Source organism: Sceloporus occidentalis, unplaced genomic scaffold, assembly GCF_023333645.1.
Source record: "Sceloporus occidentalis isolate IW3139 unplaced genomic scaffold, rSceOcc1.0.p SCAF_5, whole genome shotgun sequence".
Lineage (NCBI taxonomy): Eukaryota > Metazoa > Chordata > Lepidosauria > Squamata > Phrynosomatidae > Sceloporus > Sceloporus occidentalis.
Window position 1 is genome coordinate 119,795,906 of NW_028316985.1, and position 21,239 is coordinate 119,817,144.

Sequence of the window (21,239 nt, forward strand, 5' to 3'; positions counted from 1 at the left end):
TTAGTCTTCCATCCTTCCATAATTAGCTAAAATGAATACCCAGCTTGTTGGGGGCAATTGGCTTGCATGTTGTAAACCACTTAAGGCTGTGGTGGCAAACCTATGGCATGTGTGCCAGAGATGGCATGTGAAGCCATTTTTCTGGGCACGCAGAGGGTGGGGAAAAGGAGGAGTAGGTGCATGCCTGTCCCTCCTCTTCTTGGCTGTCCAGGGCCTTCAGATGACTCTGGAGCGGCTGGGGAGGGTGTGTGTGTGTGGGGGGGGGGGGGGTGAAGAAGTCCTGCCCCAGAAGATGTTAGTTCTGCCCTGGAAGTCCTGGTCCTCCCCTTCAAAAGTCCCACCCCTGGCACTGGATAACAACCAGTGCTGGAAAGCCTTTGAGTTTGGCTTTCCGCCACCTTGAGTCCCGCTATTGCAGTGGTTCCCAATCTTCCTAATGCCATGACCCTTTAATACAGTTCCTCATGTTGTGGTGACCCCCAACCATAAAATTGTGGCGTCTCGGTTCCTAAGACCATCCGAAATATGTGTTTTCCAACGGTCTTAGGCGACCCCCATGAAAGGGTCATTCAACCCCCAAAGGGGTCACGACCCCACAGGTTGAGAACCGATGCGCTATTGGGAGAAAGGCTGGGTAGAAGAAAATAATAATAATAATAATAATAATAATAATTAATAAATAATTTGGGCACTCAGTCCCTAAAAGGTTTGCCATCCCTGACTTAAGTGCATTAAGCAGCATAGAAATGGACTTGCTATTGCTATTTTGATTTGGCTTTCTGCCGCCTTGAGTCCCTCTACTGGGAGAAATATGGAATATAAGAATATTATTATTATTATTGCTTATGATTAATTTGGGCACTCAGTCCCTAAATGGCTCACCACCATCCCTGACTTAGGGAGTGATAAGCGGCATAGACTTGCTCTTGCTCCTTGGTATTTATTTTCTTTTCCCTTGAGTGTGAGGTGCTTGGCTTCTTTCCCTGCTTGCCCTCCCTCCCTCCCTCCTTCAGCCTCCACAGAGAGAAAGAGAGAGAGAGAGAGAGAAAGAATGAAAGAAAGAAAGAGTCCCGCCCTGAAGCCCAGAGGCTGCCCACTCCATTGGCATTCTTAGCACTCCTGGCGCGTGCCTCGCGCCCTTCTCGCGCTGCAGGGAGGCTCCTTGCTTTCCTCCCTCCCTCCCTTTCCTTCCTTCCTTTTCCTTCCTTCCTTCCCTTTCCCTTCCTCCCTTCCTGGGTCTCTCTCTCTCCCTCCCTCCTCTCCTCTCCTCTCCTCCGTCCTCCTCCTCCTCGTTCTCTCTCCACTCAGACTCAGGGGAAGGAGGAGGAGGAGGAGGATGCATCTTCGGAGGCTGCTGCCGGGGCTCAGGGCCGGAGGGCTGCTGCTGCTGCTGAGGCGCCCAGCGGAGCGAGGCTGAGGCTGCTCCTGCCCTGCCTCCCTGCCTCCTCCTCTTCATTCTGGCCGAGGCAGGTAACCCGGGGGAGGCGGGGGCTCGGGGGCTGGGGGCTCCTTTGGAGTCCGCCCGTGCCGCTGGAGGCTGGGCAAAGACGCCTCGTCTTCCTCGGCTGCATCCGCACTGCGGGCACCATCCGCTTCGGCACCGCTTGCACCGCCCTGAGGGTGTCCCCACCATCCCCAGGGCACTCAGCCATCGGCTCTTAAAGCGGGACCAAACCGGATTGTTTTGCTTATTTATTAGTTTCATTTAATTTTTATCCCGCCTTTCTCCCAAGTTGGGAGCCAAGGCGGCTCACAATATTTATATCTATATAGCTATGTGTGTGTGTGTATGATGTATGTATGTATATATATGTACAGAGAGGGAGAGAGAGAGAATGTGTATATGTGTGTGTGTGTGTATGTGTGTGTGTGTATATATATATATATACACACACACAGATATATATATATATATATATATACACACACACATACAGAATGTATGTATTATCCCTCCTTTCTCAAAGTTGAAACCCACACAATATATATATATATATATATACACACACATATTATATATGTGTATGTGTGTATATATATATATATATATATAATTATATATATATATATATATATATATATAGAGAGAGAGAGAGAGAGAGAGCGAGCCGCCTTGGGTGCCAACTTGGGAGAAAGGGAAGCAGGGCTGAAAGGATGGCTGAGGCTTCTGCTGGGGATGGACCCTGACAGCTTGCAGATCCAAATGCTTAGTTGTGAGGCCATGCTTGGGCTTTAAAACCAAACCGAACCCAGTTTCCTTGTAGATGCTGGTTTTTAAATGCCTTCCCTCGCCTCTTTTGTGTGTTGTTGCATGGCTTTTTACAAGTCCTTCTTTCCCAAGCCTGCTTCCTCCTCTTGACTTCTTTTGAATGGAGCTCATTGCTCCCTGCTCCTCCTCCTTCCCCCCTTGAGCTGATGTTTTGTGTTCTGCAAAGAATCTTAAAATAGCTCTGCTCCTGGAAACAACGTGGGCGAGGTGGCCGGTTCTTCAGGCTGGAGAAATAACCTGGTTTGGCTCCGCTTTACCTGCCCTGACTCAAGGCTGTGGAATTCTGGGAGTTGGGCCCCACAACAAACTCCAACTCCCAGAATTCCACAGCCTTGAGCCAGGGCAGGTAAAGTGGTGCCAAATCAGGTTATTTCTCCAATGTGGATGCAGCCCAAGTTTATCACACAGGGAAAATTGGACCTTTCTAAGGATAGATCTCGGGTTTATTGTGCAAATGAAGCATAATTGCGCAATTGGATTTCACACGGTGTCACATGCAATCCGCTATTAATCCAATAAGAAAGAGGCATGATCCAGCAAACATTCAGGGATAGCTGCGTTGGCCATTGAACAAGTGCAAACCAAAATCCATCAGGGATACCGTTACGGGCCAACCGAAATGCACAATATGGCAAGCTTTCGAAGCTCCATCGGCTTCTTCGTCAGGCAAGATGTTACAAAGCGAACAGGAGAGAGAAAAAACAATCAGAGATGTTAGATGCCTGCATGTTTTTTCAGGCCTTAGTAAAGATGGTATACTGGGGAGGATATGTTTTGTTCAGACAAGCTTCTCCTTCTTTTTCTCTTCATTCGCGAATTCGCTTCATTTGCGCAATTGCTACAGTGTGAAAGGTAATTGCAGTTTATTCACAGGATAATCATCGGTTTTGAGCATAGGACATCAATATGGTGGCATTAGATGTACCAAAGAAACATAAATCTGATGCACCTGGAAAAACCTGATAGAATGACTTTACTGTAAATATTCCCTCCGTAGTTTATTGGTGGGATGCCATTTCCAGACAGTAATGTGATAGTAATCTTTGTGTGTGTGTGTGTGTGTGTGTGTGTTTGTGTTCAGATTGCCAGGAGTGGCAGGTGGCCAGGTGATGCTTTGCTTGTTTCTCCTTCTGTTGCTAGTCTCCACCTTGTGTTTGCATATCTGTGCACCGTCTACCTTTTCTTTCCATGCAACATTGCAACCATATGCTGCCCTCTTGAACTGCATCTTTGTTTATCCATTTCCTCAATAGCCCAGTGTTTTTCATACTGTTTCTCCCCCACCCACCCCTGCTTTATTTTAAATTTGTTTTATGGCAGTTTTGTTCTGGGGAAAGAGACCTTCCTAAAGCTTATTAGGTGTGGCAAGGGATTATCAGGGGTGTGGAAGCAAATGTATTAATGTAGAACAATAAGCCTGTGGCAGTAGAAACTGGAAACAATGCACAGTTATATAATGAAAATGTGTGCCACAGAATGGCAGCATTTAATTACATCATGATGCTAAGGTTCGACATTAGGATAACTTTAGCATGGAGGGAAAAATTAATGACTTTTAAATGTGTAATTATATTTATCAAACATGACATTTAAATTAGTTCTATAGCACTTTAAAAAAATATTTTACACAAACCGTAATAGCTAGTAAATAACACAGTGTAACAGCCCTCAGTATAATACATTTGCTGCATCTTATTATAATATATTATCCAAGTATTTATTTTAAATATATATTTTTTTAGTACAAAGTCTTTTTCCTTAATGTCCAAATGGATGCACTTCTCTCCCCTTCCACTTCTGGTAAACTCAAATAAAAATTTAACTGTAAATTACTTTTCTTGTGGATGTAATATTTTGCTTTCTCTGATGTGCTTTTTCTTTCTTCACCATCTTACACCATGCATTTATACGTTTAGTTTACATGTTTTATAAAAGTTTCATATGTTTTATAACTTTATATTATCCTATATAAAATATATGTTTTATATTTATATGTATAGTTAGGATTAATTTAGCATGGAGGGAAAACCTGTGCAATTTTCTTAGTTTGTACATCTTCTGAGCATCTAGTTCCGTGGTATGATTGCAAGAATTAGGGCTTCTTCATTGGTAGAATCCATTGGTGAACCTTTCTCCATATAGAAGCTTGGGAAGTACTGTATGTATACTACTAGGACTGGGGAAAGTCTTCCTATTCAGGAGAGTATTTAGGGAATGGTCATGGATCCTTGTTTGGATTTATGGTAGACTTTGAGTAATTAGTTCAATATGAAGTGGTACATAAATGAAGCTGCTATTGCTAATTAACTGTTAAACTGTTGACTGGATTTGTATAACTCTTTTTTATTATTTCAGTGGGAAGGGTCCGGAAGTCTGATCAGTTCATAGGAAAGGGTATATATTCAAACAGTATAATAATTAGGAAGACTTAATTCCACATATGGAATAAGCCTGATTCTTAGGATGTTGCCAACATCTTCTTTACATTTCTAGCCTTCTAATTTTTTGAAAGCAACTTCTTTATCCTCTCTCAGTGTATTGAACATATACAGAAAACTGTGTAACAGATTTCTCTGCAGGTGCTCAAAAATAAATTGTTCCTTCCTTCTAGCGTTTTGTCTAGTGAGTGTAATTTGGGCATTGGGCATTGCCTTTCTGCTTGATTAACTTTATGTACTGTACTTAATTTTAAACCTGTTAGACCATCATGTTTAGGTTTTTGCTGTTTTGCACTAACATGCTGTGCCTACTTACAAAATACATGTAGGTTTTTCCACCCTTATCTATGGCATGCATGTGTTCCCCTTGTCCAATTATCTTCTATCTTTACATGCTTGTGAGATTATGTAATAGAAATGTACAAGCCAACTGACTGCAAAAGGACCCTTTTTCACTCTTTGTTAAGCCATGTAAAACGTCTTTACATAGCTTAACGAATTAGGTCATTCATTCTTTTCCAGTTTGGAAAGAAAGAGGTGAACAGAATAACTTCAGTATTGCTACAAAGGCTAAGAACAAAGGCATGAGGAAAAAATCTGCTTGACTCATCCTTATTTCACCTTTGCCTGGTAGCAATGCGAATTAGGCATATGACTGTGACTTGGAATGCATGAATCAGGATTCCAAAATAGATGTTTAAAAGGTGGGGGGGGGGGGAAGGGGGAGAGATCCAGTTTTGCAAAATCTTTTGATAGCCTAGCATGAAAAACATCAAAATGTTCTTATGATTGCTTATGTTCTATGTTGATAAAATATCTCAAAGGATCAGTTGATTATTTGCACTGAAACAATTTCCGAATTCTGTGCTTTTGTGTGATTATTTAATGTAGTAAAATCTGTCTCCAATGCATGAAGAGCTAATATTGGTGGCTGTTAAGCAATTGGCTCTTGAAATTTTGGGGTGGGGGGAGTAGCTAAAAAGTAAGTATTCCCTGGGCACATTCACACTAGTGTTTTTGTAGCGAGGAGATCTGAGCAGAATCAATGTTGCAGTTCCATATCGAAATTCCCACTACATTTGCTCTGATCGAATCTCTCTGTTGCAATTTAACACTGTGGACATTCATACTACCATTATTATCAATTTAAAAATAATAATAATTCATTTTTATTTATATCCCGCCTCTCCCTTCAGATCGAGGTGGGTTACAATAGCACAAAAGTAACAATAAAATACACAACACATATAAAACCAGTTCTACATAATCCCCTACCCCCAACCCCCCTTCCTCCCTTAAAAATAAAATAAAAATAAAAACAACAGCAATATAAAATTAGTTGTGATAGACGTATTTCAGGCAAGACATCTTTTGGGGCAGACAGGATTTAAAATGGAACATGTTTGATCATTTTTGGTTTTTTAAAACTGTCAATCAAATGACGTACTTCTGCATCATTCTGCATCTGCTGTCATTGTTGGTGACATGAATCCCCATGGCACCCCTGGATCCATGCATGCCAGGGAAGTATCCCCCATGGCACCCTTGGCTCTATACATGCCAGGAAAGAATCCCTATGGCACCCCTGGATCCATGCATGCCAGGGAAAAATTCCCCATGGCACCTACAACACCCCCCCCCCCCCCCGTGAAGCCACACAAATGCAACAGTGTGCAGAAAGTGTCAGGTTTTTTTTTTTTTTTTTTTAAAACAACACACACTGCACCATGTCCCCTAAAGAACCCTCCCTCCCGACTTCCCTGACCTCTGGTCAACAGAGAAAAGGGAATCAATTCACCAGTAGAAGTGGAAAACAACTGCATGGTGATATAAAAAGAACACCTGACAGCGTGGGAAATTTGAATTCACAGGATTTAAACAGGTGGTATCTTTGCCCACAGAACTAGAGCCCAAGAGGGGGAAAACAATGGTGGTTTGCCAAGACCTGTGGGATGGATATGTTCTATCCTTCTGCCCACCCTCTGCCCATTGCCCCTCCCTCCTGGGTGCCCCAAATGAGATCGGCAGCACATTCCCGTTGGTGGCTGCCTAAAATAACCTGGTTCTTTTGAAAAGACATGGCAAATGCCTTGGTTTCAAAAGAACTGGATTATGGGGGATTTGCGCCCCCCCCCCCCAAAAAAAAAAATTCGGATCAGGGAAAACCAGCACAAGCGTGAACAACCCCCTTTTAAACTGGTTTGCAAACCAGTTCAAAACATACTGTGAGAAGCCCCTGATTACCTTTTTGTGGTACAGAGCTCATTAGACAAATAATGACATTAAAGCTGTTAAGCTAAGTAAAGTTGTTGCATATTAGCTATGTGGAAGAAAGCATTATTGTAATTGCTGTACTTGATTATTAAAATCATAAAACTGACAAAGAATTAGTACTAGATTAGTACAAATCAGCATATTGGATTATATTTGAATCCTGCCAGAAGACCATCTAAAGTTTAGATGCCAAGGCTGATATACCTATTATTCTTGTGTTGTGACATGCAGTAATAGCCATTGGTGACCCAACTCCAGTGGTTTGCTAGCTATTAGTATGGGTTAATATTTGGTGTGCTTAGATAACACTGTGGATACCAAAGGGACTAACTAATATGGCTACTTAGTAATCCCTTAGTGAAAATCCCTTTCTTCTCTAATCCTTTGTCCCCTAAATAAGTGTCTAAAAATATACTGTAAGATAGGTTTCTCTACATTTCAGTTTGAACTCAGTGCCCCTTTGTGTAGGGAGAGATGTTAAGTAAGAGCCATGCACCACTCTGTATTTATCTCCTCTCCCCCTGTCTTGCTGGCACAGCATATTTTTGTATTGGATGTCCAAAGCTCTTTCTGGCCCTTGTCTTCTGTTTTTGTACAAAGAGAACAGATGGATTGGTGGAAGGGAGGGGAAAGACATAGTTATTACAGAGTCTATAATGAGGAGTGTTGGGTCTCATTCTGAAAGTATCCCACCCTTACTGTCTGATTGAATTGCTAAAAAAGCATGCTACAAGTTACATATAAGCTATCACTTCCTAAGAAAACTATTGATGGTCTTCCTGAAAACGTTATCCTCACTATTGTGGATGTGAAGGCTTTTTTTACATTACCATCCTCCACAAAGATGGACTATAAGCCATTAGGAACGAACACTTGGCCCTCCACATCCATCCACAGTTTGAAAATATTCCAATCCCTCCCCTCCAAAGCAAATCTTGATTTTGCCATTTTATATAAGGAACATTATTTTATGACACCATTGTATATAATAGGATTTGAGCATCCATGTATTTTGGCACCCACAGTGGGTGGGGCTAGTCTTGGAACCAAACTCCAGTAGATACCTGATGTGCTGTAACCAGCTATACCTTAAATTTGTACGTATGCAGGATTATTTAATCTTTGGAGAGAATGTATATTGTTGAATCAGTGACACTGCAATATGTATTTCCTGGCTGTACAATATGCCAACTTTTCCATGAATCCCCATGACCAATGATTTCTCAGTTCCTGTCCCCCAAGGGCTCTCTTCTCTTTGAAACACATTGGTGACATTCTTATGATCTGCATTCATGGACAAGAGGCGCTTGAATTTCAACCAGGATGTCAGTAAGCTTTCATCTCATTATAAACCTCATTATTTCATCTCATTATAAAAATGCACGTGACAATTCAAGAAGAATTAAATGTCCAATTTCCACTATCTCCAGACTTATATTTGCTCAATATAACTTCAGTACTTCAAAAGAAAGACGAAAATACTTTTTGGAGAATTTTGCTATATTTGGTAATGGCCGTGAGGCTAGTAATAGCAAAATAATAATAATAATAATAATAATAATAATAATAATAATGGAAACTGGAAGAAGCACCAACAATATTTGAATGGAAATTAAAAATTCTAGACATGAGAGAATTGGATTTTATGACTCTTCTAATTAAAAATAAGCCAGTAAATAAAATAAAAAAGGAATGGCTTCCATTAGAAAAAATATGAAAAGGAAAAGGTGAAACAAAAGTGTTAAAGGCAAAATAGAAGACACAAAATATGATAAGCATTGACAAAACCTTTTATGCGAATATTTAGTTTGAAAATAAAAAATAAAGTATGTATAGCTATAATACAATATACATTAGTTAGATGACAAACAAGAGAATGCATATTTAGTAATAGTACATGGTAACAATCTTTTGTTTTATTTTATGGAAAATTAACAGATTAAGAAAAATGCAAAGTATTTGATATTAGGATGGGTAGTTGTAAATGTTAATATAAGAGAGGTGCACAAAGGATAACAATTATCTCTCTCAGCTAATGAGAAATGACAGAAAGTTGCAAATATTATAAGTTTTGTTGCATGTTGTAAATAATTTAACAATGTCTTTATGTATATATAGGGATGTATATGCAGACATATATACCTATCCTTTTTTAGTTAGTACTGTGTTGAAGATGTGACTTTTTAAGATTTCATTATTATGTTTCAAAACTTATTTTTCTAAAATTAATATAATATAAATTAAAAAAAATAAACCTGAGCTTGGATAAGTTCAGTTTTCTGTTCCGCCTCATAATAGACATAGAATCATAGAGTTGGAAGAGACCACAAGGGCCGTCCAATCTACCCCCCTGCCATGCAGGAACCTTACATGTGAAACCTGCTGATCGATATGCATACTCAACTACTTTTGTATTCTACTCAGAACACGCTAGAAATCCATTGTCTGCAGCTAAACCATGCAATTACAACTGTCTGTTCAGACTCCTTAAATGAAAGCCAGCATCTTGTTAGCTACATGCCTATGTCTCTTTTTGAGCAGGGCATGGCGGGGAGCGGGGGCATTCTCTTGCCCTTGTGCTCCATCTTCAAACCTTTTCCCCAGGCAGTTGTCAGTTCCTGGAAAGGGCTGCTGCTTCTGAATAGTAAGAAGGGGAGGGAGGAATTACAATCCACACCTTCAAGATGTGGAAACTGGGATCCTGGGGGAAGAAAAGGGAATGTGCACTCCATCTACAAATGTACCTTTGTTTCTTCTACCCAAAGAGACAGTTGTTTCCAGCTGTAACTTTAAGGTATGAATCTCCTGCTAGAGAGGTTAAGAACAGTAAAAGGGCTTTTATCGTTATGGCTGTAGCAAAATGAAGGAGGAGGAAATGGTAGGGCCATTGTGTGGAGTAAATGTTGAAATGTTACTGGGGACAGAGAAAAGGCAGAACTACTCAACACCTTCTTTGCCTCAATCTTCTCACAAAAGGAAGAGAGTGGTAAGCCTGAGGAAAACAGAGGAGAGGATGCAGTAGGTGAAATGCAGCACAGAATCAGTAAAGAGGTAGTACAGGAGTACCTGGTTAATCTAAATGAATTCAAGTCTCCAGGAACAGATGGATTACATCCAAGGGTATTAAAGGAACTGGTAGAAGTAATCTCAGAGCCACTGGCAAAAATATTTGAGAATTTATGGAGAACAAGAGTAGTTCCAGCAGACTGGAGGAGGGCAAATATCTTGATGAAGGGGAAAAAAGAGGATCCCAAAAATTATTGCCCATTTAGCCTGACATCAATACCAGGAAAGATTCTAGAGCAGCTTATTAAACAGTGAGTGTGAGTATTTAGAAGGGAATGCCATAATCACAAAAAGTCAACATGGGTTTCTCAAAAACAAGTCATGCCAGACTAATAATATCTCTCTTTTTTGATAAAATTACTAGCTTGGCAGATGAAAGGAATGCTGTAGATGCAGCATACCTTGATTTTAGTAAGGCTTTTGACAAGGTCACTCCATGATATTCTTGCAAACAAGCTAGTAAAATGTGGTTGACAATGCAACTGTTAGGTGGATTTGTAATTGGTTGACCAGCCGGACCCAAAGGGTGCTCAGCAATGGCTCTTCTTCATCCTGGAGAGCAGTGACCAGTGGGGTACCACAGGGTTGTGTCCTGGGCCCAGTGCTATTAAACATCTTTATCGATGACTTGGATGAAGAAATAGAGGGTATGCTTATCAGATCTGCAGATGATGCCAAATCAGGAAGAGTAGCTAATAATCCAGAGGACAGGATCAAAATTAAAAATGACCTTAATAGATTAGAAAGCTGGGCCAAAACTAATAAAATGAATTTCAACATGGAGAAATGTAAGGTACTGCACTTTGGCAGTAATAAAGAAATGCCCAGATATAGGATGGGTGACATCTGGCTTAACAACAGTACATGTAAAAGAGATCTAGGAGTCTTTGTGGACTACAGTCTGAACATGAGCCAGCAATGTGATGAGGCAGCTAAGAAAGCCAATGCATTTCTAGGCTGCATCAATAGGGGTTTGGTGTCTAGATGAAGGGAAGTAATAGTGCCACTCTATTCTGCTTCAGTCAGGCCTCACCTGGAATACTGTGTCCAGGTCTGGGCACCACAATTCAGAAAGGATGTTGTCAAGCTGGAGCATGTCCAGAGAAGGATGACTACACTGGTGAAGGATCTGGAAACCATCCCCTATGAAAAGTGGGAGCTGGGTATGTTTACCCTGGAGAAGAGAAAATTAAGAGGTGATATGATAGCCCTGTTTAAATATTTGAAGGGATGTCATATTGAAGATGATACCTTGTTTTCTGCTACTCCAGAGATTAGGACCCAGAGCAATGGATACAAACCACAGGAAAAGGGATTCCACCTCAACATTCCTGATAGTAAGAGCTGTTTGCCAGTGGAATGTGTTGCCTCAGAGTTGTGGTGGAGTCTCTCTCTTTGGGACTTTTTAAACAGAGGTAGATGGCCATCTGTTGGGGCTTTGATTGTGTGTTCCTGTATGGCAGGGGTTGGACTGGATGGCCTTGTAGTCTCTTCCAACCCTATGATTTTATTATTCTATCTCCCCTTCCCCCCCCCCCCCCCCAAACACACACACACACAGGTATAAACAGCAGCTTGAAAGTTGCTGAGGGAGGGATAAAGGATGTACACAGGTAGAGCCATGCTGCAATGCAGAATCTCATCCAAAGACTTAAGGATTTACCCATCAGGGCTAAAGTGGTACCTGGAAATAGTTTGTTATAGGAAAGAACCAGAAGAGGAAATGGCAGAACACTACTTGTTATGCCTGTCTAAAATCAATCATTTAATTCATCAGTGGGCGACAGCTGATTCCAGACTATGGGTGCATCTACAGTGTAAGAATAATGCAGCTTGACAACACTTTAAGTGTTGTAGCTCCATGCTATGGAATACTGGGATTTGTAGGTTTGCAAGCCTTCTTGGCCAAAGAATGCTGATGCCTGACAAAACTACAAATCACAGGATTCTGTAGGATGGAGCCATGGCAGTTAAAGTGGTGTCAAACTGCATTTTTTCTACAGTACAGATTCAGTTTAACTGTCATGGCTCAATGCTGTGGGATTCTGGGATTTGTAATTACAGATTACAAATCCTAGGATTCCACAGCATTGAGCCATGGCACATTGAGCCATGGCACTTAAATTGGTGTCAAACTCCATTAATTCTGTGGTGTGACAGCAGCCTACATTTTAACTGTGAATGCTAGTATGTCCCTGCTGTCATCGACAGTGCTTTCCACAAATGGCCACCATTAATATGAGCCTTGCCATCCATACCTTCTACTTTTAATTTTCTTTTTACTTTCATGTTTATAGTTTCCCAAAGTCTCTCAATTCAACTTTTGTCCACCTAATGGGCTCAGTCTGTAAAAGCTTATACAATAATATAATTGTCTGTCTTTAAGGTGTCACAAGACTCCCTTGCTTTAGCCATAAACCGGAATTTTCAGTCACACTGACAAGGAAGGCTGCATCTGTACTGCAGAAATCATTCAGGTAGACACTGCTTTAATGTCCATGGCTCCATGCTATGGAATACTGGGATTTGTAGTTTGTGGCAACAGAGCTCTCTGACAGAGAAGGTTAAATGTCTCACAAAATTAAAATTCCCAGAGTTCCATAGCATGGAGCAATGGAGTTAAAGTGGTGCCAACCTGGATTATTTCTGCAGTGTGGATGCAGCTGAAAAGGACTTTTCCAACGTTGTATACTTGAACCAGGAGAGGCAGCTGAACTCCCTCACCAATGTCTCTTCTAGTCTTCAATTCAACCAGTCCTCATTCCAAAATTGTATATCAAACTTGGTAAGCATTGTTATTATATATAATGTACCAAGGAAATGTTGAATAATTAATTGATAATGAACCAAATTCATTGCTATTTTGTTAATATTTAATAGTGTTTTAGTTGGTTAGATAATAAAATCTAATCTAAAACAACAGAATAGCTTGGAAGCTGTGCTGGATACTTCAGTGTGTGAATCATCCACAGTAGATAATATATTCATTCACATTAAAAAGTCAGTGGCAGCAAATACTCTTTTAATTAGCCTGGTAACATCAAAGTACTTTTAATCTTGCTGTGAACAGGAAGCTTAAAAAAAGCACCAACTATAATCCCCACATTATAGAAGTCTATCAATAATTCAGTTCATACTATAGTTTTAAATGTTTTAGCACAGATAGATTTTTGATAGAGAATAGTTCTAGTATTGCTTGTTGTTAAAATTCCTCTTGAAGTTTCAGTTTTAATTTCAATTAAAAATCTTCCTATTTTGGTTTGCTGGGGAAGGATTACCCTTCCTTCCAACACAGGGCTCATTTATTTTCAAAAGGTGAATAATGACTGGAAAGAATAAAGCTGCCCAAGGTTTTCCTAGCATAATGGATAGCATGATGGGGAAAACAGAGTTAAAAAAAATTCTTTCTGTAGTCATGACCTTTTAAAGGCATAGCATTTTGTGAGGGAAAGACAGGCAGTCCTACAGCTGGAGCAAAGCAGAATGGATATAGGAATGCTGAGTTAATGTTTGAGAAAGCTGTGAGACTGTAGACTGGCACAAGAATGTGGGATGGGTCTGAAGGTAGCCATACTTAGAATTGCCAGACCAGGCCTGTTCCAAGATCTGAGATTTCAAGGCCAAAACCTTGGGACAAACTTTTGTGATACCATAGTGGCAGACTCTGGAGATTTTACAACAGGTGATATAATTCAGCACAATATCTTAAGCATCATCCACAGCTGCATGGAGCAAGCCATTCAAATAAAAAAGACCAGGTCGGGCAAATGAGGAAAATATACAGAGGGCCCTTAGTATCTGTTGGGGTTTGGTTCCAGGACCCCCTGGGGATACCAAAATCTGTGGATGCCCAAGTCCCATTAAATACAGTGGCATAGTAAAATGGTGTCCCTTATGTAAAAGGGTAAAATCAAGGTTTGCCTATGGGAATTTGTATATTTTTAAGTATTTTCAAGCTGTGGATGCTTGAATCCGTGGATAAAAAAAATCAGTGCATAAGGAGGGCTGACTGTACAAACACAAGTTTTTCAAGGTAGTGTTCTCACTCTGAGATTCCTCCCCCTCTCTTCCTGAGAATTGGAGAAGATGGTCCAGGGCCTGAAATTTGGAAACTTATCAGTATCTGAGCACTTGAAAAACAGTGCAGGCCTATATGGGGAACATGCTGGTGTGGTCTTTAGACTCCTATACTTAGAGTGTATCTTAACTACACACATAACAGTCTGATACTGTTTTTAACCATGATGGCTGCATTCTGTGGAATCTTGGGGTTCATAATTTGTTCAGAAATCTCTGCTCAAGAACTCTAGTGGTGTACTTCAGGATATGCACTAGAGTTCTCTAGCAGAATTTTTTTTAATATCACACCAAACTACAGGCTTCTGTAGGATGGAGCTGTCATAGATGTCATAGATACAACAATGTAGTAACAACATAGATACACTGAGAGCAGCTGATCCTATAATGAGAGAGCATGGTATAGACAAATCTGCCAGTCATTAAAGAAAGAAAAATTGGAAATTTTTATTTATAAAAAAGGAAGCTGTTTTTATGATGAGTAATGGAAAGTGACTGATGGGAAGGTAAAACAACAGATTCAGTTGGAAGAGAACAGCCTCTTTTTAACCTGCTATTCTGCAATGCAATTGTTTCCCACACCAACATCTAAATAATATTAGCCTTCCCCAATCTGTTGTCTTTCAGAAGTATTGGACTACAGTTCTTGATCATCCTCATGTCTGAGCAACCGATTGCCTTTGACTCAACTCACCCGCAGCTGCATCGGACCTAAGTCTGACTGTCTCGTCTTTCTTGTTTACACCAGCTGCTTCAGTTGTAGCTACTATTTTCTGTCCCTGTGACTATTCTGTGCATTCTAAGACTTTTATGTTTTGTAATTGCTACTCTGTGTAAAAGCAACTGACGCAGTCATGGAATTCACTGTCTACGTTAGATGGACAAGAAATAATAAAGCAGAGAGGATCTTGTGTAAAGTGCCATGTAATTCAGAGGCATTATATAAATAGTTACAATTATAATTTCCTCTTTAGAGTATGTGTATTATTTATATATGGAGAAAGAAATGGTATCTTTTATGCTTAATCAAAAATTACATAGATTTTAATGGCAGTGGGAAAAGGTCAGGTCCAGTCCTACCATTAGACAGAATGAGATGGTTGCCTCAGGCAGCAGATTTTGAGTGCTATGAAAGGACAGCACATTGTTATTAATTTGAGCAACTCAGGTTACTCTTTGCTGCTTCTTAGAATGGCACTGGGAATGGCAGAATGTTTTCTTCTAGGTCAGGGGTAGGCAACCTTTTTGAGTCGGGGGCCAGGTTACTGTCCCTCAGACAACTGGGGGGCCGAAGCCAAAAAATAAATAATTAAATATTTTTTTAAAAGAATTAAATAAATAAATAAACTGGGACAAATGTGGGACAAAATTTTCAAATGGAGGACACTTTTTTTTAAAAAAAAATGGAGGACACGCAAAAAAAATGCTGATTTTTTAAAAAATGTTCATATAAATGCATGTTTCGGAGGCTTCTATAGACAATTGCCCCCCTTGCCTGCTGCTTGCCTCCCCTTGCCCACCTCCTCCTGATAGGCCAAAGGCCCCATGCCCTCACGCGAGAGGCCAAAGGCTCCGGTGGCAATCGGCGGCAGGACCGGGCTGGGGCCGGTCCCAAGGCCTTGCCGGGCCGCATCCGGCCCACGGGCCGCAGGTTGCCTACCCCTGTTCTAGATAACTGATATTTCAATTTTTAAAAAAGAAACTTAATGAACACACACACACACTCCCCTCAGGTTCTGGAGGAAGAGCTAAAAGGTAGTTTTAGCTCTGGAATAATGACCTTTCCAGGGCTATATACAGTATCGCTCCTAAGTGTCCTTTCTGGCCTGCTTCTAATAAAAAATCCTGAAGATCTCCAGGAAATGAAGTGGGCCGCGCAACGACTAGAGTGTAGCTGGCGGAGACACCAGCGCTTGTTCTATGCTGTGCGTATTGCGTCTGCAGAGTCATGTCCAGCAGAGCTGTTCAGGGTGGTTAGGGAGCTGACTCAGCTTCCTCCCGCCCTGAACCCTATTTTAGAACCAACTAAGGCCTGCTGTGATGACTTTAACAACTTTTTCACAGATAAAATCTCTCAGATAAGGGCTGATCTCGACGTGGGCATTTCAACAGGAACAATAGCAGAGGCGTCCAGAGCATCCGTGGACTCTATTAAACTGGATCATTTTGAGTTTGTTAATACCGATGAAGTGGACAAGCTTCTTGGAAGTGTTAGGAGGATGATGTGCTCTCCCGATCCCTGTCCTTCGTGGCTGGCCGTTCAGGGTGGTGATGCTGTAATCTTATTATTACAATGCATAATCAATGCATCTTTCAGGGAGGGAAAATTTCCATCTAGTTTAAAACAAGCAACAGTCAAACGGTTGCTCAAAAAACCCTCCCTGGACCTCCTGATAAGGAACAACTACAGACCGGTCTCATTATTGCCATTTTTGGGTAAGGTGATTGAGAGAGCGGCTGCCTTCCAACTCCAAGCAGTTTTGGATGAAACCAATTATCTGGACCCATTTCAAACTGGCTTCAGAGCGGGATATGGAGTTGAGACTGCCATGGTCGCCTTAGTCGATGATCTCCGTCTGGGCATCAACTGGGGAAGTGTGACCCTGTTGGTGCTCTTGGACATCTCAGCGGCTTTCGATACCATTGACCACGGTATCCTTCTGGAACGCCTGAGGGAGTTGGGCATCGGGGGCACTGCACTCCAGTGGTTCCGATCCTACCTCTCGGGCAGATTCCAGATGGTGCAGTTGGGGGACACTTGCTCCTCTAAGAGGGAACTAACATCTGGTGTCCCTCAGGGAGCTATTTTGTCCCCCACTTTGTTTAACATTTACATGAAACTGCTGGGAGAGATCATCCAGAAACACGGGGCGCGGTGTTATCAGTACGCTGATGACACCCAAATATGCTTCTCTGTGCCTCCGACTGATGCAGTGACTATGGATGGCGTCTCTCCTCTGAATGCCTGCCTGGAATCGGTAACGGGCTGGATGAGGGAAAACAAACTCAGTCTGAATCCAGAGAAAATGGAAGTACTGGTGATAGGTTCCCTAGGCCCGGGGAAGGAAATTTATCCACCTGTCCTAAATGGGGTTACACTTACCCTGAAGCAGAAGTTCGCAGTTTAGGAGTACTTCTGGACTCGTCCCTGTAGTTGACATCTCAAGTAGATGTGACGGTCAGAAGTGCTTGCTATCAACTTCGGTTGATACGCCAACTGTGACCCTAACTGGGCCAAAGGGACCTTGAAACTGTGATATATGCACTGGTAACCTCTCGCTTACATTTCTGCAATGCGCTCTACATGGGGCTACCCATGTATCATGCCCGGAAGCTTCAGTTAGTACAAAACATGGCAGCCAGACTGGTCACCGGCGCATCCAGGTTTGACCATATAACACCTATCTTGAAAGATCTTCACTGGCTGCCCATTCGCTTCCGAGCGCAATACAAGGTGTTGGTTATTACTTATAAAGCCCTACATGGCTTGGGCCCAAGTTACTTGAGGGACCACATCTCCCCATATAATCCGCCGCGCACGCTCAGAACATCTGGGAAGAATCTGTTGGAAACTCCATCCTCCAAATATGTTTCCACATCCCAGATGGCCTTTTCAGTGGGGGCCCCGCAGATTTGGAATAGTCTTCCCGAGGAGCTCTGTCTCAACGACCCCCAAAAACATTTAAAAAGAGGCTTAAAACCTTTCTTTTTTGTCAAGCCTTCCCCCCACAGGAATGAAGTTGAGTGTTCTTGATTCTCTGCCTTACCCTGTGAATGATTGTGTTTTGTATAATTATATTCTTGGATTTTATCTATTTTTTATAAAGATGGTCTGTAACAATTTTAGTAGTCTGTAAACTGTTTTGATCTTTGGAAAAATGGTATACCAATAAAATTTATTATTATTATTATTATTAGTTAGACTTTAAGTGGACAAAGAAGGATGTGTTTGTGCTGAATGTTAAGGACTAATGGCTCATCTCATAGAAAATGCTCACCAAAGTTGCAGTATTCATTCTGCCTCATATGTTCCCTCTTCCCAGATAGGCTGGAAACCACTTTCCTTTTGACAGAATGATTTTGAATAAACAAGGAAAGAAACATTGCCATGTGGGAGAGATTGTAGTTGAATTATGTTCTTAAAAATCCATGTGCACTCAAGCAACGGATTTCTGCTTGAATGGAATGGACTGTTAACAACACATTATTTTTTTTTACAACAACACGCTAAAGCTACCACATGAAGTATAAAAATTTGAAATAGGGTGAGCCCTGCCCACAGTCTTAAGGAGTATCTGAATGTAATAACAGAGGAAATGAACTGGATATGAAATTTAAAAGGAGATTCAGGAAGCTTTAAAAAATTGCTAAATAAGTGAGCAACAGTGATAGTGATTTAAGGTTTTATTGTGGCATTGGAACAGGGGAGGGGAAGATACAGCCCAGGGCCATTTTAAGCTCCCCCCCTACATACAACTTTGAATAATGTAAGGTGGGTGCTGCTCCTAGGCTCTAGGCTGGCTGACAGATGGTGAAGAATAGCATGAAGATGGGAGAAAAGGAATCACCTTGAGCTGACCATTTTGAACAATATTATTTGGAAATCCATAAATATAGATCCAAGTTGTGCCCTAAAATGCCATTATGGGTATCTGTGCAAGAAGCATTATTGAAATCTGATTAAAGTGATAAAAGTAAAAAAAGAACAGTGACTGTTATATAAGGACTATCTAAATGATCAATATAGATTTAAAGGGATTAATGTGCATTCGTACACATATAAACAAATGTTTGAAAAAAGAGACTTATGGTTTCTGGCATAGAAAGTCAGTTTGAGTTGTAATGATGAGCACTTGATTAAGAAAATGTATAATATATTGTTGAAAACTGAGTTGGAAAAATAGGAAGATAAAATTGCTCAAGATAACATTGTGTCCTTTTGGGTTGGATAGATGAAGATAAGATATTGGGACCATATGAAAAGTTATTTCAATATTTTATTACAGTAGCAAGATTATTATACACACAAAAATGGAAAAATATGGATATTCCATCAGTGGGAGATCAGATTGTGAAGATATTTGAGTTTGTTGAGAGGGATTAACTACTACATTGCTAAGAGAAGAGTCAGTAGACAAATTTGTTGATGTGTGGAATTTGTATTTGAAATATATAAGAAAGAAGTAAAATGATAACATTGGCAGATTTTAAAATTTAACAGTTTTTATATATCTGGGAGTAGAAGAACATAATAATTTGGATATTTAAGTTAAATAGGAAAGTGACTGAACAATATATTTGCACACACACACTCACCAAACAATTAGCAGGAAATCCTTTTTTAAAAATTCAATGTGTTGTTTTTTGTTGTATGTGTTTATTGGAGTGGAGGGAATATGTTAGAGGTTTGGCTAGGGGTGTAAATATGTTTTTGTCTTTTCTGTTATATATTTCTGTTGATTTATATGTGAAAATTAATAAACAAATAAAACATTTTTTTCATAGATTCCAATGTATCATTGCTAATACTTTACCATATACTTTGTTATATTCAGTACATTTGTTGTACAAGCTGATATGCCGGTCAACAGTTTCATCTTTTTCTTTGCATAGACAACTATCCATAATATCCATAGTTATTTTTTTTCCAATATTTGCCTTGATGCTTTCTGTTTGAAGTGCCTGTTCTTGAGCCACAAATATAAATCCTGAAATGTTCCTTTCTCTATTTTACCTTCACTGCTCTTACATTTTTTTGCCATGCTTCAGTGTGATTTTTCCTTATTTTTATACCATCTTTTGTTTCTTTTATTTCTTCAATGATCAGTATATTATACAGTTGGCCCTCCATGTTCGTGGCTTTGACACTTGCGGCTTTGATTATTTGTGAGCTCACATCTGCCAGTGCGGGCATTCCTCCTCTTCTTCCCTCCTGGGTTTTTGGAAGAATAAGCCCAGAAGCCAACAGGCAGCAATTTGGCAGCTGGGCAGCCCAGGCAACAATCCAGCTGGGAAAGGGTCATGGAGGGTGGAGGCTCCCCCGCTTTCCTGGCTGGATTGTTGCCTGGGAAAGGCAGTGATCCAGATGAGAAAGGGTGGGGAGCTAGTTAAAGAGAGTATGGGAAAAAAATGTGCTTCTGATCCTCTTTCCTGCCCAGCCCTTCCTTTAACTGGCTTATGTGAGGAGGGGGGGGGGGTTATTCATGGTTTTTCCACATTCACGGGGGTCTTGTTCCCTTAACCCAGCGGTTCCCAACCTTTGTTGGGCTGTGACCCCCTTGTGGCTGTAAGTCTCACCCGGCGGGACTTCAGGCTGCCTACAAGTTCCAGCGGTCTTTGTGGACGGAGGTCCCGTCCCTTCTCGGCCTCCCAACCAATCAGGGAGGCCGCAGGCTGGAAGAAGAGTTGGGACTTCCAGCCGCAAAGGCCAGTGGAAGCTCTTCCTCCTCCTCTTCCTCACCCCTCCTCCTTTTCCTCCTCCAACATCGACCAGGCCTCCCCTGGTCTGCTGCTGCCGCCACCACAATAACAGTGGTGCTGGCGGTGGCGACGGAAGTGGCAGCCCTGCATGGTAGCAGCGGTGGTGGAAACCGGATGGGGGAGGAGGAGAAGGGGGAGGAGGTGGTAGCAGCAGATCCAGCCTTGTGTGATAGCGGCGGCAGCCGCAAGGAGGAGGAGGCGGCAGTGGTGGTGGCAGGCCAGAGGAGGCCTGGCCGCTTGGAGGAGGAGAGGAGGAGGAGCGGGAGTGGCAAGTCCCAACCTAGTGACCCCCGAGGAAGGATCAATCGACCCCCAAAGGGGTCGCAACCCCCAGGTTGGGAACCCCTGCCTTAACCCCTGTGAATGTGGTGGACTAACTGTACATTTATCAGTATTTTTCTTTAGTTTCTCTGATGTGTTCACTGAAGGATCTTTTCTCTTTTTCAACAGCTTGCTTAAATTATAATAATCCTCATCCACCCATATTACATGGCAGAGTTTTGAGGATAATAATTTTCTGGATCTGTCTGTCTATCCGTCTGTCTGTCCATCCATCCGTCCGTCCATCCATCTGTCTATCTATCTATCCACCCATGCACCCACCCACCCACTGATCTAATTACCCATCTACTTTC

The 21,239-nt window shown here is 41.3% G+C and overlaps 1 protein-coding gene across 2 annotated transcripts in view; it reads left to right on the plus strand.

Moving 5' to 3' along the window:
• Nucleotides 1-1,299: 1,299 nt before the first annotated feature.
• Nucleotides 1,300-21,239, plus strand: part of LOC149312751 (putative tRNA methyltransferase 9B) — a 33,041-nt gene continuing 13,101 nt past the window's right edge. For both annotated transcript variants that reach the window (XM_089525290.1, XM_089525289.1), the window contains exon 1: nt 1,300-1,470. The gene's annotated coding sequence lies outside the window, so the exon portion shown is untranslated. The remainder of the gene's footprint in view (nt 1,471-21,239) is intronic.